The sequence below is a fragment of the Arachis hypogaea genome, chromosome 13 (assembly GCF_003086295.3).
Source record: "Arachis hypogaea cultivar Tifrunner chromosome 13, arahy.Tifrunner.gnm2.J5K5, whole genome shotgun sequence".
Lineage (NCBI taxonomy): Eukaryota > Viridiplantae > Streptophyta > Magnoliopsida > Fabales > Fabaceae > Arachis > Arachis hypogaea.
Window position 1 is genome coordinate 39,081,549 of NC_092048.1, and position 26,052 is coordinate 39,107,600.

The following is a 26,052-nucleotide window of genomic DNA, read 5'->3' on the forward strand; positions in this document are numbered from 1 at the left end:
AAAGAAGATGAGAATGTTAAATGAAGTTTAATGGCATGTCTTGATAAATGATTATATATTGATTATGAAAAATAAAATGGCTTATGAATGATGATATCTGAGATACGAGTTTCCCTGCGCAAGAACCGTGGCTTGCCACCATGTGTTCCAGGTTGAATCTCAATACTCTGTTGACCCTACGTCGTATGGGTGACCGGACACGTATAAATTCCCAGGTATGGATAGCCCCCATTGAGTGAATATATGATGAATGAATGTGAAATCTATGCATAGACTCTTGGGGATGCACGACGGGAGACAGTCTAAGGTTTTCGGACTTGTCGAGTTGGCTGGATAATCGACAGATGAGCCTCATCAGCCATAGGATAGGCATGAATCATATGCATTTGTGTGTTTTGATTGCTATGCATTTCTTGGGTTTGCCTAATTGATTATATACCTCCTGTTACCTGTTATACTTGCTACTTGCACTATCTTCTTATTACTTGTGCGTGAACTTGTTTGGTTGCTTGTTTCTACTGAATTATGGATGACGGAGGAACGGAGGAAGGGTGAAATGGTTCGGTGTTGTGTTAGGTTTAAAATTAAGTTTAGGAAGGTCTAGATTACCTACCCTTATTTATAGCTTCTGTTTAGTAATTAAGTTTTACAATTGTTCGACGGAGTTCTAGGATTGCCTCTGGCATTCCCAGGACCTTATTCATTATACGCGTGGCACCTCTACTATGCTGAGAACCTTCGGTTCTCATCCCATACTGTGTTGTTGTTTTCAGATGTAGGTCGAGAGGCTCCTCGCTAGGCATTTGGATCTTGAAGCGGAGTAGTCCCTGGGTTATTTTGGGCTTTATGATTGTATATATATATGTACCAATGTACTTAGCTTGCTCTCCAAGAAACTTGTTTATTTTGTTCCTCCTAGAGGTTAAGAGAGAGCTATGACCTTATTTTGAGTATATATATATATTCTCTGGCCAGCCTTGGCTTCGCAGGCTGAGTCAGGAGCTAGTTATGCTATTTCCTTGGCTTTCCTTTACTCTCTTGATTATCTTTATCATTTCCTAGGTTTCTTAGCACGCATCCTTGAGCGTTGCGCTTTTTATTTTGCAATTTTATTTTACCCATTTTTCAAGGTTCCTAGTATATTCTCTTTTCCACTATTATGTATATATTTTACTGTTCAGAAGTCCGTAACACCATACTACATCTGTTCTACAACTTAAGCGTAAAATTATATGTAGTAGGGTGTTACACTAGGCTAGTGTGTGAGGGAGGCTACACACCTTCAATGGGGCTTTTTGTGGAATCCCCTGGACATTGGCCCGACGTGTACATGCCGTGGTTGGGCGTGGCACACCAATGTGTAACACCCTAACTTTTAGCACGTCATGATCGTACCAAAAGTAAGGAGTTACTAACCTATTTTCTTTATTTACTATTTAATATTGAGCCTTTAGTTCGATATTGTATCTCAGTTTTATAGAAAATGCCGAAAAATTTTGTTTTTGTTTTTAAAATCATAAATAAAAAATCATCAAGTAATAATAATCACATAATTATTAATAATAATAAATATTATACAAAAGAATTCAAATAAAACTCAGATACAATTCTTATCCCTCTGGGTAAAATAAAATCCTAATCAATCAAGGCGAGGGAACTCTATGAAAGCAACTTAACTTTTAAACAATTTCCAACTATTCGTCTGCGGCCTCATACTGAGTCTTCGAACCTGTGTCACTAAAATGGTGGAAGATTTGGGGTGAGAACAAACCACACGTTCTCAGTAAGGAATGGGAATGCCGTAAAAGTAATGAATTTAATGCAAATAATTAACTTACTCAGTAAAACTATTTTGTTAAACCTTTGAAAATACTTTTTACTTTTACTTTATATAACTAATTTCCTTCTATAAATTTCCAAACTTAAAACAATTCTCAATCACAACCTCGGATCTTAGTCACCTCAATACACCAACTAATAACACAAGAAACAGATCAACACACAAACAAATTGCAATAAGACAAATAGCACAATCACAGAGAAACTAGATAAGCAGACACAATCAAATGTAAATGTGCAAACAACATGATGCATGTCTATTCCTAACGTAGGCCATGAGCTCATATGTCGGTTGCCTACCCATTTCCGACATTACCCGGGCACTAGTCCCAGATATGGCTTTCCAGATGCATACAGTGTGCTTATAAAAGTCTTACGGCTAGGCCGCATACATTGTGACTTTCAATGTGCTTACATCTAAAAAATAGTTCTCAATGTGTGGGCGTCCTCACTATACATTTGGCACTAAGGCCCAAACAAAGTCGCATCTGCTCTCCTGTGGCAGACATTCCTTTACTTAATATATTCATTTAATCTTTGTTTTCTGCTCTCCCATGGCAGGGATTCCTTTACTTAATATATTCATTCAATCTTTGTTCTCTGCTCTCCTATGGCAGAGATCCCATTAATTATCTCTCTTTATAACCTTTTCCAAACCTCCAAAACCACTTTACTAACAACAAGTTCTTCTTTCATACAAAAACCAGTTCTTACTTAACCATGATTTTTTCAAACCAACTTTAAAACCATTTCAGATTTAAACCTCTTTCAAAAGACTAAAAGAATCATTTATTAAGTAAATCTCATGGCAGGGTCTCAAGACTTTAGGGAGGACGACAATCAAACTCGTTCTTTAAAATTAATAAACTCCTTGAATCATAATTCCTTAAAATGTAGTTCTTTAATCAAACTCAAAACATAAAGTCTTTCTTAATAAGTCAAAACTCAATACATGATCTTTTCTTAATAAATCACATTCAAAATATAAAGTTTTTCTTAATAAATCAAACCCAAACGTAAATCTTTTCTTAATAAATCAAAAGCCAAATAATACAATTTCTCAAGTCCAACATTTTTCTAAATATTTCAAACAACGACTTAAGTTTTATAATAAAATTTCGGCAGCATCTCCCCTAAAACTCGGACTTTGCCACCCTTTTCGGGTCCCAACTGAACCATTTTCAACCTCTTTTCAATCATTTCCAATAACTCAAACTAATTCCAATATCAGAAATCATTTTCAAATCTCAGTTCAATACCAACAAATCGAACCAAGTCCAATGTCAAAATCTTTACCGACCCTCAGAATCATTTTCGATAAATCAATTAAACTCATTTCCAATATCTCAAATCGATTCAAATGCGGATTTATTTTCAATATCAAATTAACCCCAAACCAAGAAAATTTATTTTACATAGTATTTAATCAAACTGACCTTCCAACTCAATAATTAGAATTTTCAGCACTTCTAATCAATCAAGAAATCAAATACATATTCATCAAATTCAGTCACAAATACAACTCAAACTCATCATTCAGTCATTCCAAATAATTATAAATTATTTACAAATACCCACTAGACTTCCATGGCATTCATAGTTTAAAACAGTTAATTTCAAAATAAAATCCGCTACCTCCGTACGAAATCAAAGTCAACGAAGCTTCCGGAGAAACTTTTTGATCGAGCTACTGAAGAAGAAAACGTTAAAAATTGCCTGTGCCTCCTAGAACTTCAATTGGCTGAACTCCAGGGGAAGAAGAGCTTCATCACCGTCAACTTCTACCGGACAAAAGTAACGCCAACATGTAGAGGAAGAGAATACAAACACTGTAACACCCTACCACACAGAGTCTTATACTTAAGTCATAAAGCAAAGGTGGCGAGGTATTACGACCTCTAAAATACAGTTTAGTACGTATAGTATTGCAAAAATGTTTATAACTAGGAGCCTTTTTAAGAAAAGTGGGTAAATTAAAACCGATGCATCGAAAAGCGCAACACTCTGATCGTTAACGTAAACGAACAACTAGAGATCAAACTAAGGCGAAGAAATATACAAGAGAGTGCCAAAATACATATATCAAGACTCGGGACTCGGCTTGCAGAGATAACCGGTCCGAGCATACAGTATACATACATATATAGTAAGGAAATCCCAAAAGACAATATACAAATCCTGTTTCTCCAAAATAACCTCTAAGAGGAGTCAATACAGAATACATGTATAGTGGAGAACATAGTATCTAAACAGGTATATAATAACCAAAATAAAATCCTGAGATACAAGGATCCCCGCCAAAAGGAAGTCTCCAGCATGCCTCAGCGAGTAGCCTCACATCCTGCATCTGAAAACCACAAAAATCTGCATGGGTGAGAACCGGAGGTTCTCGGCATGGTAACAATGCCCAAATATCTAACATGTAATGTCCTGGGAAAGCCGAAGGCAATCCTAGAACTTCCAAATTATAATCGAAGCGTATAAACATAACTAAACCATAACAAAAGTAAATAGGCGACTAACTTAAGGATCTTCGGTCTAACTATACATATCCTCTTTCCAAGTCCTGCAAACCTCCCAACCGCCAACAATGAAATAAATGCAAGCACAAGTATATCAAGCAAGAAAATGTACAAGTAGGAAGCATATAGAACAATTAAGCAAGTAGCAAGTAATGATGCAGTCAATTAGGCAATTCAGACAAATCACATATAATGCATATGATGCATGCCTGTCCTAGTGGCTGATGAGTCTCATCTGTCGGTTATAAAGCCAGTCCGACAAGTCCTGGTAGCTAACCATTGGACTGTCCCTCTGTTGCGCATCCCCAACTCGAGTTATCCACAAACATAATTATAATTTATATCCAACACCCTCATTGGTGTATATTCACAGGGGCGAGCTCATCCGGAACTTTCACAGTGTCCGGCCACACTTGCGACATAGGGTCAATAGAGTATCGAGTTTCCACCTGGAGCACGTGGTGGCTAGCCACTGCTTTCATCCAGGGAAAACTTGTATCTCAGATAGGTGGAGTGAAACAGTCATAATAATCAACAATTCAGCATATATGCAATAATCACAGCCATACATTAATATTTATCTCAGCCATTCCATCTTACCAATCATAATTCCATACTCAGCCCTTTCAGCTCAAATCATATTTAGCGCTCCACCATCCTTCCCAACCACTCACACCATCATTATACATCATACTCATCATTACATCCCTTTTCTTCCTCTACAAGTTACCCCTTTCCAAGCTCTCTCTCAATCACTAGGCATTTAAGATCAAATTAAGATTTACGAAATGAAATTAGGGGTTTATAAGTGTGAAATAATATTCCGGAAGGTTACGAGCTTGTTGGGAATGTGAAGAACTTGAAAACAAAGATTTAGAAAAGAACTAGGACGCATGTGTATGCACAGAAAGCAAAATCTTTAGGGTGGGGGCGCGCACACAACGTGTGCTAGCGCTGCCACCAGTGCGTCATTCCAAACGTGTGCGTGCGCACAGGCTTGTGCGTACACACAGCTCGCAATCCTTCGTTGGTTTCGTGTGTGCACAGGGCGTACTGGCGCTGCCACCAGCAGCCCTGTCTCTGTGTGTGCGTACGCACAAGGCTGTGCATGTGCACAGGACCAAATTCTCGCCGAGTGTGCGTGGCACAGGGCTGTGCGTCCGCACACAAACCAGAAATCACAAATTCTGAAAAAGTTGCAGAATTCAGATTTTTGGCCCGAACTTCCAACGATCATATCTCCTTCCACAAAAGTCAGATTTCAACCAAATTTAAACCACTTTAAAGCTTATGAGATTATCTTTTCATTGATATAAAAATCATCAAATGTCGAAAACAAAGCTCAAGATATGTTCCGTTGAAGTTCATCAAAATCCCAATTTTACCAAAACTTATAAACTCCCCATTTTAAAACATACATTTACCAATTTCATATAAAAATCAACCCAAAACTCATCCATTCCGACATCAATCATTCCCAAATCTTTTCCAATCAACAATCCACCAATTTCACCATATTTAACCAAATTTCAATTTAACACGTTTCACCTCATAATCAACATTTCACATATCAACCTCCAAACAAATATCCATATTTCATCAATCACCACATATCTGTATGTATACTCACATATCAATATCATAGATCAATTCATGCCCATCAACAAGAGTCTCAACTCTATCAACAATCCAACATCTTAATCCACATTGCATACATCATTACATATTTCAACAACCAATACAACCAATCACCATCAATTCAACCATCACTCATATATATTTTACTCAATTCAAATTATCCAACAACTACATCAACATTCCAAATCCCTATCCTAGGGTCACTAGCTTACGTTTTCACACCACATTACATTCTAGATACAGAAATACCATGGCCGATTTCCGTTCCACCCAGAATACCCTCAAACTCAACTTCCAAGGTTTCCAAACTCCACCAACAAATTTCCAAGCACAAGCTCCACTCCAAGGCTTGCCAAAACCACCAATCAAGCTCTAACATACATATATACAAATCCTAAGCCACAATATCACACCAAAACACAATAACTCAAACCCAAAACCATAAAACTTAGAATTTCCACTATGGTTTGAGGTACTTACCAGCCCAAGGATCAAGGGAGCAAGAACAAGCCTTGTCCTCAAGCTAATTTGATCTTATAACACAAGGGGCTCACAAATTTCAACATTTTTGCCCAAGGAACTCGAAATCAAGGGCTGGGAATTCGAAGAACATGCTGTGACTTACCTCAAGATTGCTTGTATGGGTTTTGTAGAGCTCGACTCCACGGTCACGTGACTACAAACGGTGGGTCAATCGGAGCTCCGGATCAAAAGTTATCAACAATGGAAGTTGGAAGTGAAATAGGAACAAGGGTTCATGTTCTTCCTTCCTCCCCCAAGTGTTTTCAGCGTGTGTGTTTAGAATGGGGGGAGAAGAAGGGCTGTGCCCTTCATTAAGTGGGGCATTGGTCTGAACCAAGGGCCCAACACGGATCCGGTTGGCCCGGTTTGACCTATTCGACCCAATCTTGGGCCGTTTTCTTTAAAATTGGTGTCGAAATTCTCGTTTCGAATTTCTCTACCACATTAAACCATAAAACCTCATTTCTCACTTTCGAGAATATATTTTATTTTATGGGTTAATTAGCTATTAATTAACTAAGTTTTACATTCTACCCACCTAAATGGGAATTTTGCCCACAAAATTCGAATTTATTTATCTGAGAACAGGTGTGGGTAGTATGCTCGCATCTCTGACTCAAGCTCCCAGGTGTGCTCCTCAACACCGGCTCGACTCCATGCCACTTTCACTAATGAAACCTCTTTTCCACGCAACTTCTTAATACTTGTGTCATCGATCCTGACCGGAGTCACCGGCAGAGTCAAGTCCTCCTTTAGCTTAACCGATTCCGGTTCTAACACATGGCTAGCATCAGGAGTATACTTCCGAAGCTACGACACGTGAAATACGTCGTGCAGGTTCGAAAGATGAGGTGATAGAGCCATCCGATATGCCACCGATCTAACCCTCTCCAGAATTTGAAACAGACCGATGTATTGATGGTTTAGCTTCCTTGTCTTAATCGCTCTACCTACTCCTATTGTTGGAGTAACCTTAAGGAAAGCATGGTCTCCTTCCTCAAACTCTAAGGACTTCCGCCTCTGATCGGCGTAACTCTTCTGACGGTTTTGAGCAGTGAGCATTCTGTCTCTGATTTTCTTAACTTGTTCCGTAGTTTCAGCTATCATCTCAGGCCCTAAAAGACTCTTCTCCCTAGCTTCATACCAACATAGCGGAGATTGGCACTTCCTCCCATACAGAGCCTTATACGGAGCCATCCTGATGCTTGCATGGTAGCTATTATTGTACGCAAACTTCACTAGCGGCATGTACCGATCCCAGCTCGCCGGCTGGTCCAAAACACAAGCCCTCAACATGTCCTCTAGGGTTTGGATTGTCCTCTCAGATTGACCATCTGTTTGGGATGGTAAGTTGTACTTAAGTTCAAACGGGTTCCAAAAGTTTTCTGAAACGCACCCCAGAACCTCGAAGTGAAATAGGGATCTCTGTCAAAAACTATAGTCGTAGGCACACCATGAAGTCTCACAATCTCCTTTATGTACAAACGCGCCAACTCCTCAAGAGTACAGTTCATCTGAATGGGTAGAAAGTGAGCCGACTTTGTTAGCTGGTCCACAACCACCCAGACAGCATCGAAACTGGTTCTAGTTCTCAGTAATCCCGACACAAAATCCATCGCAATGTTCTCCCACTTTCATTACGGAATCTCCAAAGGTTGCAACGTCCCGGAAGATTTTTGATGTTCAATCTTCACCTTTTGACACGTTAGGCACTTTGAGACATATTCTGCCACATCATTCTTCATACCAAGCCACCAGAACATAGCCTTTAGATCATTATACATCTTGGTACTCGCAGGGTGGATCGAAAATCCGCTTTTGTGCGCTCCCTTCAATATATCTTGCCGCAAAGTTCCCACATCCGGCACAATGATCCTACCCTTGAACCTCCACAATCCATCTTGATCCTCAGACACTCTCCACTGCTTTTCTTGCTCAATGGCCGGCAATGCTTTCGGTAACACGTCATCGTTTTGATGAGCCTTCAAGAGTTCGGATTTAAAATTACTTGAGATTTGTAACCGACTCAGACATAGAGTTCCAAACACTTCTTGAACTCCAACCTTCAGATTCTCAAATGCTTTAAGCAATTCGTCCTCCCAAAGCATCATCCAAGAAGCATACAGCGACTTCCGACTTAACGCATCTGCCACAACGTTCGCTTTCCCCGGATGGTCATTTAACTCAAAGTCATAGTCCTTTAGTAACTCCATCCACCTCCTCTGCCGTATATTAATCTCTTTCTGATCAAAGAGGTATTTCAAGCTCTTATGATCAGAGAAAACTCGGAGCTTAACTCCATAGAGGTAATGTCTCCACACCTTTAAGGCAAACACAACCGCAGCGAGTTCCAGGTCATGCGTTGGGTAGTTAATTTCATGAGGTCTCAACTGCCGTGAGGCATACACCACCACATTCCGGTGTTGCATCAGCACGCACCCTAAACCCTTTAGTGAGGCATCACAATACACCTCAAATGGTTCATTCGGCTTGGGTAACACCAACACAAGCGCGGTAGTCAACTTTTGCTTCAACACTTAAAAGCTTTCCTCGCACTCAGAAGTCCAAACAAATGGCGCGTCCTTGCGGGTCAACTTGGTCAACGGCAATGCTATTTGCGAGAAGCCTTTAATGAACCTCCTATAGTATCCAGCTAAGCCCAAAAAACTTCTTATCTCTGTAACTGAGGTCGATCGATTCCACTCCATCACTGCTTCCACCTTGGCAGGATCTACTGCTATCCCCTGTTTACTCACTAAGTGACCTAGAAACTTTACCTCACTCTTCCAAAATTTGTATTTAGACAACTTGGCATACAATTTCCTCTCCTTCAGAATTTGTAACACGGTTTGCAAGTGCTTGGCATGCTCTTCTTCGGTCTTAGAATAAATTAGTATGTTGTCAATGAAGACGACAACAAACTTATCCAAGAATGGGCGGAAGATTCTGTTTATATAGTCCATAAACACTGCAGGAGCATTTGTCAACCCAAAAGACATTACAGTGTACTCGTAGTGATCATAACGAGTCCTGAAAGCGGTCTTAGGGATATCCTCATCTCTCACCCTAATCTGGTGATAACCGGATCGCAACTCAATCTTGGAGAAAACTCCAGCTTCTTGTAGCTGATCCATGAGATCGTCAATCATTGGTAGTGGGTACTTGTTCTTTTTTGTGACCTTGTTCAATTGTCTGTAATCCACACAAAGCCGCATACTTCTATCCTTCTTCTTCACCAATAACACCGGCGCTCCCCACGAAGAAACACTAGGGCGAATAAAGCGCTTGCTCATCAAATCTTCCAACTGAGTCTTAAGCTCAACCATTTCCAAAGGTGACATTCTGTAAGGGGCAATCGAGATTGGCCCTGTTCCTGGCACCAACTCAATTGCAAACTCAACCTCTCGGCTAGGAGGGAATTCCTCAATATCATCAGAAAACACCTCAGAAAATTCACAAACAACTGGGATCTGTTCTAGGCTCTGCTCCTCACCCGACACACTTGCGGCTAACAACATAACACCTTGACATTTCTGCCCTGAACAAATCACTACCACATAGTTCAAGTAACAACCATTTACCACAACTGGTCCTTCTGACCCTTCCGGCATGAAATGTAACGACTTCTCAAAATAGTTCAACAAAACACGATTCTCAAACAACCAATCCAACCCAAAGATAAGATCGAGACCAGCCATCGGCAAACAGATCAAGTTTTGAACGAAATCACGCTCTTTGACCCTAGAGGAAACTTGTGGACATCCTAACCTAATTATCATAGCTTCATGGGTGGCACTGTACACTTTCAGATCATAGCCCAAAACCTCAATCTTTAATCCTAACTCACTAGCTTTCTCAAATGCAATGAATGAATGCGATGCTCCAGAATCAAACAAAGCATTTAAAATCTGACCAGGCATTTCACATTTAAAATCTGACCAGGAATTTCACATTTAAAATATTTTTAGACGTGTGCGTACGCACAGAAACCAAAATCTTTAGGGTGGGGGCGCGCACACAACATGTGCTAGCACTGCCACCAGTGCGTCATTCCAAACGTGTCCGTGCGCACAGGCTTGTGCGTACGCACAGCTCGCAATCCTTTGTTGGTTTTGCGTGCGCACAGGGCGTGCTGGCGCTGCCACCAGCAGCCCTGTCTCTATGTGTGCGTACGCACAAAGCTGTGCGTGTGCATAGGATCAAATTCTCACCGGGTGTGCGTGCGCACAGGGCTGTGCGTTCGCACACAAACCAGAAATCACAAATTCTGCAGAAGTTGCAGAATTCATATTTTTGGCCCAAACTTCCAAAGATCATATCTCCTTCCACAAAATTCAGATTTCAACCAAATTTAAACCATTTTAAAGCTTATGAGATTATCTTTTCATTGATATAAAAATTTTCAAATTTTGAAAACAAAAGCTCAAGATATGATCCGTTGAAGTTCATCAAAATCCCAATTTTACCAAAACTTATAAACTCCCAATTTTTAAACATACATTTACCAATTCCATATAAAAATCAACTCAAAACTCATCCATTCTGACATCAATCATTCCCAAATCTTTTCCAATCAACAATCCACCAATTTCACCATATTTAAACAAACTTCAATTTAACAAGTTTCACCTTATAATCAACATTTCACATATCAACCTCCAAACAAATATTCATAATTCATCAATCACCACATATCTGTATGTATACTCACATATCAATATCATAGATCAATTCATGCCCATCAACAAGAGTTTCAACTCTATCAATAATCCAAAATCTTAATCCATGTTGCATACATCATTACATGTTTCAACAACCAATACAACCAATCACCATCAATTCAACCATCATTCATACATATTTTACTCAATTCAAATTATCCAACAACTACATCAACATTCCAAATCCCTATCCTAGGGTCACTAGCCTACGTTTTCACACCACATTACATTCTAGATACAAAAAACCGAAACCATACCTTGGCTGATTCCCGTTCTACCCGGAATACCCTCAAACTCAACTTCTAAGGTTTTCAAATTCTACCAACAGATTTCCAAGTACAAGCTCCACTCCAAGGCTTGCCAAAACCACCAATCAAGCTCTAACATACATATATACAAAGCCTAAGCCACAATATCACACCAAAACACAATAACTCAAACTCAAAATCATAAAACTCAAAATTTTTCACTAGGGTTTGAGGCACTTACCAGCCCAAGGATCAAGGAAGCAAGAACAAGCCTTCTCCTCAAGCTAATTTGATCCTATAACACAAGGAGCTCACAAATTTTAACATTTTTGTCCAAGGAACTCGAAAGCAAGCGCTGGGAATTCGAAGAACAAGATGTAACTTACCTCAAGATTTCTTATATGGGTTTTGTAGAGCTCGACACCACGGTTGCGTGGCCGCAAACGGTGCGTCAATCGGAACTCCGGATCAAAAATTATCAACAATGGAAGTTGGAAGTGAAATAGGAACAAGGGTTCATGTTCTTCCTTCCTCCCCGAAGTGTTTTCAGCGTGTGTGTTTAGAATGGGGGAAGAAGAAGGGCTGTGCCCTTCATTAAGTGGGGCATTGGGCTGAACCAAGGGCCCAACACGGGTCCAGTTGACCTTGTTTGGCCCATTCGATTCAATTTTGGGCCGTTTTCTTTAAAATTGGTGTCGAAATTCTCATTTTGAATTTTTCTACCATATTAAACGATAAAAACCTCATTTCTCACTTTTGAGAATATATTTTATTTTATGAATTAATTAACCAAATTTTACAAGCACTTTTTTTGGATTAGATTTTTTATTAGAGTTACGGATCTCAAGCAATCGAAGTTTGAAGGTTACGGTTCTTTTGGAGGCATTCCTTTTCTCTCTCACGGGCTTTCTCTCTTGTTTGGTTTTGGTTTCGGTGGTTTATGAGAGAAGATAAGATGTTGATGATGATAATTAATCAATAAAGAAGATTAGGTGTCATTTGGTTATATATGTACCAAGAAACATGTGTATGAATTATATATGTACATAAGTATGCAAGTTAAGTTATTTCATTCTTCTCCTTGGTCCCTTGAGGCTTCGGCCAAAAGTAAAAGAAAAATAAATAATAATATAATATAGTAGTGATAATAAAATAAAATTAGATAATTATATAATAATGAAAATATAATAATGATAATATTAATGACAATGATAATATAATAATAGTAATAACAATAATAATGATAATAGTATGATAATGATAATAATAATAGCAATAATAATAATAATAAGAATATAACATTTATAAAAATTAATTTAAATTTTATCTATTAAAATAATTTTTAATAAATAATTTAAACTAATAGAATAAGTGATAATTAAATTAAACTTTAATAATCATACATTTTTATTTTATTATTTTTGTAAACAAAAATAATTTTTTAAAAAGTAAAATCTTAATATAATATAATAACTTATAAATAACTAATTATTTTATTTTTAAAAATCTGGGGTGTTATACAATGCATGGAGAGGTTGACATGTGGAGGGCGTGGCAAGGAATGACACACCTTCGAAGGTTACTTGGTAAGGTAGAGGAGGGCATGTGAGGGCATGTAGTGGCGTGGAATGCCTTCAATGGGTGCTTGAATTTGGCCCCTGTAGCTTGGTCCGGCATGCACATGTCATTGGTGGACGTGGCACGCCCTTAGTGAGGGGATGGAGGCGTGCATGGGCATTTAGAGTTGTGGCATGCATTCGATAGGAGCTTCCTTTGGTGCCCTTGGACTTTGACCCGAAGTGTACATGCCATTGGAGGGCGTGGCATGCCATTGCACCAAGGGAAGTGGGCGTGCATGGGCATGCCAGGGCGTGGCATGCCTTCGAGCTTGGTTGTCTTTGGGAGTGCTTCCTTTGCTTGGGCATGTAGGTGGCGTGTGAGAAAGTGGTACGCTATGTCTCTGCTTGCTTTTCTCTCTGACTTAGCTTCCTCTCTGAGTTTTCAGAAATCTTCAATAATCTCCTATAAAACATGATAACGAAGCACTCAAAGTATCTTGACTAAAACCCAATAGATTTAGAGAGAAATCACTAACTTCATTAAGATAATTAACTAAGAAAACTACTAAAAGATGCTCATGCATCACAACACTAAACTTGAGTTTTTGCTTATCCTCAAGCAAAGGAAAAGAAAAGAATTGAGCTTAGTAAAGGAGGAATGCTCTTGGGGTGCTCTTGTCCAATTTAACAACTTACAGTGGGGTTCTTCAATAATTTTCTTGATAATAAACAGTCTCATTCTATCTAATAGGACCTTGAAGTCTTTGAGTCCAGAATTTCCATAAACTTAAATTCGGTTAATATTATGAGCTTCCTTTTGAGCTTAATTGATCATTGAAGTCTTTTTCTTTCTATTCTTAACTGGGAGAGGTGTTAAAGTGTTAATTCTAAGTGCTTCATCTCAAGGTAACTCTTGATTGTGGGCTTTCAATCAATAATTTCGGGCTAGTTAGTCCAAGTTATCGGGTGATAAAACACCCCTCGGATTTAATCACCCAAGCAATTCCATGACACAGTTGCACCACAAGCATATAACTAGAGTTTTCTTTTCTCATACATCGATGCCCAAAGCCTCTTTGGACTTCTAAATGTTTTGTTTTAAGGTGACTCTTGACAATGGATTTTCAATCTATAATCCTGAGCCAATTGGCCCAAATAATCTCCTAAGCATTGGTGCTTAGACTCTTACTACTTTTTAAGCCTTTTTGATCCCTTGTTGCTTTGGATTTTTTCTTTTCTTTCTCTCGTTTTTTCTTTTGCTTTTTTTATTCAAGGATCTTTTGAATGTTCGAGATCTCATAATACTTCTCTAAACCTTCATTTATGGATATTCTTTCCTCATTTCTTTCAATATCATATTGATACTCTGAGGCCATGGAGTATGATCATAGACATTGACCACCACTTTCTTTGCCCTTGCCATACTTGCTGTTATGATAGGATTGTCTATAGGTACCAGAGTACCTTCATTATCAATGTTCACCCAAGCATTTTCACAGAGGTGCTTAATAAGGCTTGGAAAACCAAGCCTTGAGTTGTGGTGAACACTGTTAGCCATCTTGTGAATGTTCTTAGAGATTGTATCCTCCACCCTTACCTCCTCCCCTGTCATTATTGAATGGTAGAGTATGGCTCTTTCAACAGTGACCTCAAAATTATTGGATGAGGGGATGATCGATCTTCGAATGAATTTGAACCATCCCCTTGCCACTAGAGTGAGGTCACTTTTTCTTAATTGGTTTGAATTCCCATTAGCATCAAGCTTCCACTCAGTACCTTGTATGCAAATGTCCCAAAGGACATCACTGTACCCTGCGTAGGTACTTAGTCTTACTTCGTACGACATCTTAGAGGAGGAAAAAGGAGCTTTAAGGCGAAAATACTCTCTGAATATTATCGAGGATGAAATCAATGGTTCGCCCTCTTACATAGCTCATGTAAAAAGGCTCTTTGTTTTCTTCCAAGGCTGCATTGGCATAAAACTCTTGCACTAGTGCAAGTTCTACTTTCCTGTGTGGGTGGCATAGGATGTTTCACTTTCTTCTCTTTATTTCTCCCAGAATCTGTTTGTGTTCATCAGCCTTAAATTGGAATTACACTTCCGGGATCACTCTATAATTAACCATCTAATCCCATAATTGATTTTCATGGAACTTGGATCGGAACCTTCCCTTATCATATTCAGGAACAGCTTGTACCTTTCCTTTTCTTTTCTTGGATGAAAATGATGCATGCTTAGAGGCCATTATGTGAAAAATGATGGTACCTACAATACCAAACTTAAAGGATTTGCTTGTCCCCAAGCAAAAAGGATGAAAGCAAATGGAAAGAAAGGGTTACGGGTGTGTAAAAGATAGTAAGGAGTAGGACTGAGTGATAAGTGAATGGAAATGACTTGTATTTATAATGAGGTAGGCTGGTGGATTGTATGGTGGGGATTAAGAGTGAAGATCATGTGGTGTGCATATAGGAAGGCTAAGGACAAAATGTGTAAGGAAGTGAAGTGATAGGGATAAGATGGAATGGGTGGTGGCTTTGGTTATGTTATTGTAGGACACATATATGAATGACTTATGCATGAAAAGTTGAAAAAGTATGATGATCAATGCATGAAAAGTTGAAAAACTGTAAATGATAAGAATGACCAATGCATGTATATGTGCAGGGGTAAGAGTGACAATTGCATGCATGTGGATAGAAGTGAAGGCATGTGAACTATGGTGATCATAAAGAAAGTGCATGTATTTGATTATCATAAATTGTATATGAGAATGCATACGTGCATGAGATGATAATAAGTACGTTGTATGTGAGTGCATGAGCAAAGAAAACAACAAACACCTCGGAGACGACAAGAAGAAGGATAAGAGCACAAATATCCGATCAAGTACAGTGACATTTTCAACATCTCAGGAGACTTGGCATCCGAACCAATCATGCCGCAAGACGTGGCACTCATGCAAGCAACGGAAAACCAAGCATCAGGACAAACCCAAAAGGGTGGCTTGGCTTCTGTCATGTAGTCTGCCGCAGCCACCAATGTCTCCGTAGGTCTTGTGGGCCGCGGAGACATCTCTAGCATGGCAAAGGACCAAGGGATAAACATGTTGGAGAGTAAAATTGTCGCCAACCGTGTCATCACGGAGAGCATTGGAAAACATATTTCAGAGCAATGTTCTTAGCTAGTTACACCAACAATAAAGTTCTTATTAGTAGCTAATAACTGTTTCATGATACTATTTTTTTTTTAAATTTAAATCAATAAAATAAGATAGATAAATAATTATATTTTATATCATAATATTTTTCAACCCAACTTAAGCTGATAGAAAATTGTTATGCAAAGATAGATTGGTTACTATTTTTTAGTGATTATTTTTAATAATTAATTTTAATATATATACTTTTTAAGTATTTGATTTGATCAATGCAAGACTCAGCGTATTTTAATTCTTTTTCTCCTGGTACAAATATGCAAGACTCAACGTATTTTAATTCTTTTTCTCCTGGTACAAATATGAACATCTAAAATAATAAGTATGGTATCATTTGATAAGTTTTGATAAAAAATGGTTCTCTTCATTCTTCAGCTATTTCGTTTTTGTAATTTGTTCCTCTTGTCTTCTAGCTTCTGAATATGTTATCATTCTTGGAATGTGAATTTTTGTTTTTCACATTCTATTACTAAAAATTACTTCAATTAGAGACTAATAACCAGATATTTATTGATTTCATTAAATGAAATATTCAAGTCCCACATCGAGAACATAAGGTAAGAGGCAATATGTCTGGCATTGAAGTCCCACATCGAGTGAAGAGGAGTGTGAGAAGTTTACAAGATGCTATAAAAAGCGAGACACTATAACAATTTAAGGATACTTACCTGGACGGGGCCAATGGGTGAACAAGAAGACCTATGACCTAGGTTGGTGACTTTCATTGCACTTTGGAAAGGTACTAACCTAAGGTCTACCCAAGTGGTGGAACCTACGTCATAATTTGTGGTAGTGGGGACTTGCGTTCGCGCAGTCCCTATCTAAACTGAGTTTAATTATTTAGTCCCTATCTAAGCTGAATTTAATTATTTAGTATGGTGAATGACAAAATTGTTTCTTACATTAAATTTGTCAGTTTTTTGGATTTCAATTTTTTGCATTCAATGAAATAACATTTTTTCTTTTCATGGAGGAGTTAATAGGTTTATAGTTACCGATAGTGATTTCAATTTATTTTTCCATTGGACTCCTAAAGTATTTCAACATATCGCATACAATTAAATAGTTTAATGGGTTTTATTTTATTTCAAGAGATTGTCACCATCAGCAATGGCAATTGGCAAGTACAAACTCAATGATAATTAACTTATTAATATTTCTTTATACCTGAGGCTCTAGGGATTATGTATTTTTTTTAGATCGTTAGTTTGCCACTTGACCTACAAGGGAGAGTAAAAGTTTACACGGATTTTCAATCCGTCTCCTTCGACATTGCCATCAAAGATGAACTAAGATCCAACAGTACAACTAAAACATCACAAAAGTTTCACAGAAATTGCACAATAATAACAATAACAAATAACAACTTTAGACTCCATAATTCAATGCCGATAATAAGTTTCTTCTCATGCTCAAAATCATTGCCGAACTCTATAATTGTTGTTGCTACAAGATTCATTACACCCATTTGGCCGAATTGCTATCAGCCATAAGCTTCCATTGTCTTTTCATTTTGAATTCCTTCATTGTTTTATATTCCAAAGTCAAGTTCTTGAACATCTCTTATTAGATATCACTTTATTCCTCGAGAATCTTTGCTCCCAATCAGTCTCATTCTTACCCTTAATCCACTCAACCACACATCTATTTTCTAACACTATTTTTATCTCCTGTTCTTACAAATTCATTTCTTCTAAAAGAAATTGGATTATCATAATTATTCGAGTAAAACATTTATATAAACCAAAAGCAACCCACATTTAAGTGAATCACCCAAAACAAAAAATATTATGTGAATATCTTCATACATATATCTATGTAAATCAAATTTACTGAATTCAATTTTAGTAATAAATCGAATTAATGTATATCGAATTACATGGAGTATTATATTTAAACATAAATCGAATCTAGTTGATTTGATTTACTAATGCACAGTACATATATAGTAAATCGAATCAGCTTGATTCGATTTACTACTGCACAGCATCTATATAGTAAATCGAATCAGCTTAATTCGATTTACTACCTATACAGATTATTGATATGACATTTACTACTTTTAAGTTAATTATTTATTTATTCTATATTAACTTTAAAACATAAATGTCAATAAGAAAATACTCCCATTTGAATCCAAATAAAATATCAAAAAAATTAAAACGAATAAGAACAGAAATTCAACTTTTGTGTTTTAGTTCAAATTCTAAAAATCTACATTTTTATAAACTTATAAATATAAAACGGAATAATAAACGATTTCTAAACATTTATTAAAAATTATCATTTGACTCATTAGCATCTAAAGGATCATTATTGGGACTTTTGATGTGAAAAAGTTAATATAAGGTACAGCCCTCCAAGATGGCATAGGAGTTAAAACTTGAATTTTTTCAGAGTCAAAAGTAACAGATAGTTATACAAATTAAAATGACCAACTATATTTATACAATATGTAATTAAAACTTTAAATATATCATTTCTCAAATTATATATTGTATAAATATATATAGTTAGTCGTATTATAATGCATAACTATCTGTTACTTCTGACTCTGAAAAAATTCAAGTTTTAACTCCTATGCTACCTTGGAGGGCTATACTTTATATTAATTTTTTCAACATCAAAAGTCCCGATAATGATCCTTTAGATGCTAATGAATCAAATGATGATTTTTAATAAATTTTTAGAAATCGTTTATTATTCCATTTTAAATTTATAAAAATGTAGATTTTCTGGAATTTGAACTAAAACACAAAAGTTAAATTTCTATTCTTATTCGTTTTATTTTTTAATATTTTATTTGGATTCAAATGGGAGTATTTCCTTATTAATATTTATGTTTTAAAGTTAATAACAATTAACTTAAAAGTAGTAAATGTCAATAATATGTACAGGTAGTAAATCGAATAAGCTATTATATATGTGCTGTGTAATAGTAAATCGAATCAACTAGATTCGATTTAGTATCACAACAGCTAATTTGAATTATATGAATTCGATTTATGTTTAAATGTAGTTCTCCATGTAATTCGATACACATTGATTCGATTTACATAGTTATATGCATGAAGACATTCACATAATGTTTTTTGTTTTGGATGATTCACATAAATTTGAGTTGCTTTTAGTTTATATAAGTATTTTACCCTAATTATTCCTTTCAAAACAGCATCCCCTTTTATCTTTTCTTGTATGACATCCCCCACGAAGCATATCAATTCTCCACTTTTTGTTATTAAGTATCTGCCTGCAAAAAAATCATTAAAATTTGGATTATAATTATATAATACCACCAAATCCATTCTTTTTCACGTCCTTTAGGTTCTATTTGTGCACTAACAATTTTTCTTTTTCTTATTCTCAACATACCATAGGTTTATTTATAATAATTTTTATTTGTTTCCAAACACCCTCCTATGTGATAATATTATTCTTAAACATTCTCTGATTCCTATAATTCCAAACAGACCACAAATTAGAATAACAAAAAATAAAATAATCCATTTTTTTCATGCATGATATCTCCTGATTCAACTCATTTTTAAACTAAATTTTTAATTCAGACGGACTAACCCAACTAACAATATCCCAACTTTAAGTCATCCACCATAAATATGGAAACAAAATTTGCACCGTAAAATTACTAGACCTCTAATTTATTAATACCTTAAACTAGAGGGTTGAAAAAACTATGATAAAATCGAATTTCTTTTGCATTACATTTTCTAAAGAGTACATGAACTATTTTTGTACATAGAACAATACAAATATTGATATTTTAATCATAAAAAAGTTTGAAATTTGTCTATAGAGTTTATGGTTTCACCTTCTTGGAATTATGGTAAATTATACTAATTTTGGAGATTTGATTGCTACGGAAACTCTAAATTAGTTGTTGAATGGCATTTGTTTTCTCAATTGGTTCAAAACTCTCAACTCTATTGGAAAGAAAACAAGCAAAGTGCTTACAAAATATAACAAATACCAATTCTCCAGCTACAATCACAAGCAAAACAAAATACTCTCACACATACTCATTTATATAACACACTCTCCTCTGCTTTCCAAAATACAAAAAAAAAAAGAGAGATAACTGCTACGGGTTTAGCAACACTAACCTGACTAGAAACAGTTTTCTTCCTTTTGCTAGGCCTTGTTTTTATGCTAACTTTCGTTGGAACTTTTTTTCATTTATGGCTGCCCTCTAAAGTTGTTTCAAAGTTGCTTCCTCATCACTGCAATACATTATCAATTAAGATCTAACTTTTCAAGTCTTGATTGTTTCTCTTTCTATATCTTCTGGTTTATTGTTACTTTTATTCTTACACCCATAATTTACTTTGTTCTTCAGCCTTGTCAGGTTTTCTCTAGTTTTTTTGTTGGTTTTTTCTTCTTTTGTTACTTTCTTTTCTTTTTCTTTTTCTTACATGTGTATCTGATCCCTTTTTGTTTGAAATTTCTCCTGCTCTTTTGCTTATGGATGGAAAGAAGACGCACTGTACTGATGTACCACATCAGAGAAATATGCCTCTAAGAATGTTGCAATGCCATATAAAATGAAAGGCATGACGATAATTACAACATACTTACCTGGACGGGGTCGATGGGTGATAAAAAAGGTCCATGGTCTAGGGTAGCGACCTCCATTGCACTTGGGAGGGTTGTTGTCCTAAGGTCTACCCAAGTGGTTGAGCCTATGTCATAATTTGTGGTAGTGGAGGCCTGCATTCACGTGGTGTAAGACTGATGAGCGGATAATTTATACACTTTTTGGCATTGTTTTTAGTATGTTTTTAGTAGAATCTAGTTACTTTTAGGGATATTTTCTTTAGTTTTTATGTTAAATTCACATTTCTGGACTTTACTATGAGTTTGTGTGTTTTTCTGTGATTTCAGGTATTTTCTGGCTGAAATTGAGGGACTTGAGCAAAAATCAGATTCAGAGGTAGAAGAAGGACTGCTGATGCTGTTGGATTCTGACCTCCCTGCACTCAAAGTGGATTTTCTAGAGCTACAAAACTCAAAATGGCGCGCTTCCAATTGCGTTGAAAAGTAGACATCCAGGGCTTTCCAGCAATATATAATAGTTCATACTTTGACCGAGTTTAGATGACGTAAAAGGGCGTTGAACGCCAGTTCTATGCTGCTATCTCGAGTTAAACGCCAGAAACACGTCACAAACCAGAGTTGAACGCCAGAAATACGTTACAACCTGGCGTTCAACTCCAGAAAGAGCCTCTGCACGTGTAACATTCAATCTCAGCCCAAGCACACACCAAGTGGGCCCCGGAAGTGGATTTATGCATCAATCACTTACTTCTGTAAACCCTAGTAACTAGTTTAGTATAAATAGGACTTTTTACTATTGTATTTGACATCTTCGGATCAATCTTTTGATCATTTTTAGATCTCTAGACCTCCATGGGAGGCTGGCCACTCGGCCATGCTTATCCTATGTTCACTTATGTATTTTCAACGGTAGAGTTTCTACACTCCATAGATTAAGGTGTGGAGCTCTGCTGTTCCTCATGAATTAATGCAAAGTACTACTGTTTTTCTATTCAATTCAACTTATTCCGCTTCAAAGATATTCATTCGCACTTCAACATGAATGTGATGAACGTGACAATCATCATCATTCCCTATGAACGCGTGCCTGACAACCACTTCCATTCTACCTTCGATTGAATGATTATCTCTTGGATCTCTTAATCAGAATCTTCGTGGTATAAGCTAGATTGATGGCGGCATTCATGAGAGTCTAAAAAGTCTAAACCTTGTTTGTGGTATTCCGAGTAGGACTCTGGGATTGAATGACTGTGACGAACTTCAAACTCGCGAGTGCTGGGCGTAGTGACAGACGCAAAAGGAGGGTGAATCCTATTCCAGTATGATCGAGAACCTCAGATGATTAGCCGTGCTGTGACAGAGCATTTGGACCATTTTCACAAGAGGATAGGATGCAGCCATTGACCACGGTGATGCCTCCAGACGATTAGCCATGCAGTGATAGCGCATCGGACCATTTTCCAGAGAGGATTAAAAGTAGTCATTGACAATGGTGATGTCCTTACATAAAGCTAGCCATGGAAAGGAGTAAGATTGATTGGATGAAGACAGCAGGAAAGCAGAAGTTCAGAGGGACGAACGCATCTCCATACACTTATCTGAAATTCTCACCAATGATATACATAAGTATCTCTATCTTTATTTTCTGTTTATTTATTAGTATTTTCGAAAACTCCATAATCAATTATTATCCGCCTGACTGAGATTTACAAGATGACCGTAGCTTGCTTCATACCAACAATCTCCGTGGGATCGACCCTTACTCACGTAAGGTTTTATTACTTGGACGACCCAGTGCACTTGCTGGTTAGTTGTATCGAAGTTGTGAATGAAAAACAATTTATTAAGACGTGCGTACAGAGTTTTTGACGCCGTTGCCTGAGATCACAATTTCGTGCACCAAGTTTTTGGCGCCGTTGCCGAGGATTGTTCGAGTTTGGACAACTGACGGTTCATCTTGTTGCTCAGATTAGGTAACTTTCTTTTCGTTTTCTTTTCATAAAAATCTTTCAAAAAAAAATTTTCTCCTTTGTTTTCGAAAAAAAGAAAAAAAATTTTAAAATAAATGTTTTCAAAAATATATTTTTCTTCAGAATTTTTAAGAATGAATTCTAGAGTTTCATGAAGCATGTTGAAGCCTGGCTGGCTATAAAGCCATGTCTAATTCTTTTGGATAGGGGCTTCAAACCATCAGCATAGGGGCAAGTTAATTGGAATGTCAGCTGTGGCATGTTTGAGTTACATACTAAAGCTTGGCTGGCTATTAAGCCATGCCTAACCCTCAGATTGGAGCTTTAGACTAAGAGTACAAGATTCCTGGAATTCATATTAAAAATTTTGGAATCCTTATTTTTCTTTTTCACATTAATTTTCGAAAAACCCAAAAAAAAATCATAAAATCATAAAAATAAAAAAAAAATATATTTTGTGTTTCTTGTTTGAGTCTTGAGTCAATTTTTAAGTTTGGTGTCAATTGCATGTTCATCTTGCATTTTTTCGAAAAAAATCATGCATTCATGGTGTTCTTCATGATCTTCAAGTTGTTCTTGATAAATCTTCTTGTTTGATCTTGATGTTTTTTTTTTGTTTTGCATCTTTTCATGTTTTACATGTGCATTTTTGCATCCATAGAGTCTAAACATAAAAAATTTCTAAGTTTGGTATCTTACATGTTTTCTTTGCATTAAAAATTTTTCAAAAATATGTTCTTGATGTTCATCATGATCTTCATAGTATTCTTGGTGTTCATCTTGACATTCATAGCATTCTTGCATGCATTCATTGTTTTGATCCAAAATTTTCATGCATTGCATCATTTTCATGTTTTTCTCTCTCATCATTAAAAATTCAAAAATAAAAAAAATATCTTTCCCTTTTTCTCTCTTAAAATTTCGAAAATTTGAGTTGACTTTTTAAAAAATTTTTAAAATTTAGTTATTTCTTATGAGTCAAATCAAATTTTCAATTTAAAAATCTTATCTTTTTCAAAATCTTTTTCAAAAATCAAATCTTTTTCAAAACTAATTTCAATCATATCTTTTCAAAAGTATCTTTTTATCTTATCCTTTTCAAAATCATATCTTTTTCAAAAATTTGATTTTAAAATATCTTTTCTAACAACTTATCTTCTTATCTTTTCAAAATTGATTTTCAAATTTGTTTCAACTAACTAACTAACTTTTTGTTTGTTTCTTATCTTTTTTCAAAACTACCTAACTAACTCTCTCTCTCTAATTTTCGAAAATATCTCCCTCTTTTTCAAAAATTCTTTTTAATTAACTAATTATTTTAATTTTGATTTTAATTTTCGAAAATCACTAACTCTTTTTTCAAAAATAATTTTCGAAAAATTCTCTTTCTCTCTCATCTCCTTCTATTTATTTATTCATCTACTAACACTTCTCTTCATCTCATATCTCTGCTCTCCTCACCCTTGTGTTTCTTTCTTTACATTACTCTTCTTTTCTTCTACTCACACAGGGACCTCTATACTTAGGTAAAAAGGATCCCTATTATTATTATTTTTCTGTTCCCTCTTTTTCATATGAGCAGGAGCAAGGACAAGAATATTCTTGTTGAAGCAGGTCCAGAACCTGAAAGGACTCTGAAGAGAAAACTAAGAGAAGCTAAATTACAACAATCCAGCAAGCACCTTTCAGAAATTTTCGAACAGGAAGAGGAGATGGCAGCCGAAAATAATAATAATGCAAGGAGGATGCTTGGTGACTTTACTGCACCTAATTCCAATTTACATGGAAGAAGCATCTCCATCCCTACCATTGGAGCAAACAATTTTGAGCTGAAACCTCAATTAGTTTCTCTGATGCAGCAAAACTGCAAGTTTCATGGACTTCCATCTGAAGATCCTTTTCAGTTCTTAACTGAATTCTTGCAGATTTGTGATACTGTTAAGACTAATGGAGTAGATCCTGAAGTCTACAGGCTCATGCTTTTCCCTTTTGCTGTAAGAGACAAAGCTAGAGTATGGTTGGACTCTCAACCCAAAGATAGCCTGAACTCTTGGGATAAGCTGGTCACGGCTTTCTTAGCCAAGTTCTTTCCTCCTCAAAAGCTTAGTAAGCTTAGAGTGGATGTTCAAACCTTCAAACAGAAAGAAGGTGAATCCCTCTATGAAGCTTGGGAGAGATACAAGCAACTGACCAAAAAGTGTCCTTCTGATATGCTTTCAGAATGGACCATCCTGGATATATTCTATGATGGTCTGTCTGAATTAGCTAAGATGTCATTGGATACTTCTGCAGGTGGATCCATTCACCTAAAGAAAATGCCTGCAGAAGCTCAAGAACTCATTGACATGGTTGTTAATAACCAGTTCATGTACACTTCTGAGAGGAATCCTGTGAGTAATGGGATGCCTCAGAAGAAGGGAGTTCTTGAAATTGATACTCTAAATGCCATATTGACTCAGAATAAAATATTGACTCAGCAAGTCAATATGATTTCTCAGAGTCTGAATGGAATGCAAGCTGCATCCAACAGTACTCAAGAGGCATCTTCTGAAGAAGAAGCTTATGATCCTGAGAACCCTGCAATAGTAGAGGTGAATTACATGGGTGAACCATATGGAAACACCTATAATCCCTCATGGAGAAATCACCCAAATCTCTCATGGAAGGATCAAAAGCCTCAACCAGGCTTTAATAATGGTGGAAGAAATAGGTTTAACAGTAGTAAACCTTTTCCATCATCCACTCAGCAACAGACAGAGAACTCTGAACAAAATACTTCTAATTTAGCAAACTTAGTCTCTGATCTATCTAAGGCCACTGTGAGTTTCATGAATGAAACAAGGTCCTCCATTAAAAATTTGGAAGCACAAGTGGGCCAGCTGAGTAAAAGAGTCACTGAAATCCCTCCTAGTACTCTCCCAAGCAATACAGAAGAAAATCCAAAAGGAGAGTGCAAGGCCATTGAATTGATCACCATGGCCGAACCTGTAAGGGAGGGAGAGGACGTGAATCCCAAGGAGGAAGACCTCCTGGGACGTCCAGTGATCAATAAGGAGTTTCCCTTTGAGGAACCAAAGGTATCTGAGGCTCAACTAGAGACCATAGAGATTCCATTAAACCTCCTTATGCCATTCATGAGCTCTAATGAGTATTCCTCTTCTGAAGAGAATGAGGATGTTACTGAAGAGCAAGTTACCAAGTACCTTGGTGCAATCATGAAGCTGAATGCCAAATTATTTGGTATTG

At 36.7% G+C, this 26,052-nt stretch overlaps 2 non-coding genes and 1 pseudogene across 2 annotated transcripts; 2 read left to right on the forward strand and 1 right to left on the reverse strand.

The window, feature by feature from the left end:
• Positions 1-16,924: 16,924 nt before the first annotated feature.
• Positions 16,925-17,085, forward strand: LOC112738503 (U1 spliceosomal RNA). Its single transcript, XR_003169461.1, has one exon. It is a non-coding gene; the product is annotated as a U1 spliceosomal RNA (small nuclear RNA).
• Positions 17,086-20,849: 3,764 nt separating this feature from the next.
• On the forward strand, positions 20,850-20,994 carry LOC112738850 (U1 spliceosomal RNA; annotated as a pseudogene).
• Positions 20,995-24,914: 3,920 nt separating this feature from the next.
• LOC112739825 (small nucleolar RNA R71) lies at positions 24,915-25,022 on the reverse strand. The gene has a single exon (XR_003170762.1). It is a non-coding gene; the product is annotated as a small nucleolar RNA R71 (small nucleolar RNA).
• Positions 25,023-26,052: the final 1,030 nt, after the last annotated feature.